The sequence below is a fragment of the Neophocaena asiaeorientalis genome, unplaced genomic scaffold, assembly GCF_003031525.2.
Source record: "Neophocaena asiaeorientalis asiaeorientalis breed wild unplaced genomic scaffold, Neophocaena_asiaeorientalis_V1.1 scaffold242, whole genome shotgun sequence".
Classification (NCBI taxonomy): domain Eukaryota; kingdom Metazoa; phylum Chordata; class Mammalia; order Artiodactyla; family Phocoenidae; genus Neophocaena; species Neophocaena asiaeorientalis.
Window position 1 is genome coordinate 386,321 of NW_020172451.1, and position 544 is coordinate 386,864.

The 544-nt window shown below is 54.6% G+C and overlaps 1 protein-coding gene across 4 annotated transcripts in view; it reads left to right on the forward strand.

Moving 5' to 3' along the window:
• DENND6B (DENN domain containing 6B) overlaps positions 1–544 on the forward strand; it is a 13,324-nt gene that overhangs the window by 316 nt on the left and 12,464 nt on the right. The gene's annotated exons all lie outside the window — the stretch shown is intronic.

A 544-nucleotide genomic window follows, 5' to 3' on the forward strand; every position in this document is an offset into this window, starting at 1 on the left:
TGAGGTAACCTCGGGCAGACAGACCCCCCAGGTGTTCTCTTCCTCCTCAGAAACCCTGCACCTGTCACTTTCTGAAAGGTGCGCTCCCAAGCAGAAGAAAAAAAGTTAAGTTGCCAAGACCGCCCTTTGGGGTGGAGGAGCGAAGAGCCCTGCACTTCGGATACCCAAAGTGGTACTCTTGATTTTTCTCCCAGTAAAAAGCTGTCTCCTCTCCCTTCCTCTCCCCCTCCTTTCCCACACTATGATACCTTCTCCTCTCATTTACTCCAGCCAAAATCCCAGGGGTCACCCTTGACTCCTCCCCTCCCTCCACCCCACATCCCATCCGGGAACAAGGCTGACAGCTCCACCTACAGCAGGGCTGTCAGGTTCATTACCACTGCCACTGTACCCCCCAGTCCAATATTTGTGGCTCTCTTGCTTAAATCTTTGGAAACCTCCTTGTTCACTTAGAGTCTGATCCAGACCCTTTGCGGGTCACAACCAGACCCAAGAGCCATCTTTCTGTTCACAGACTCTGCCCCCAGCCCCCCCCCCCCCCCCC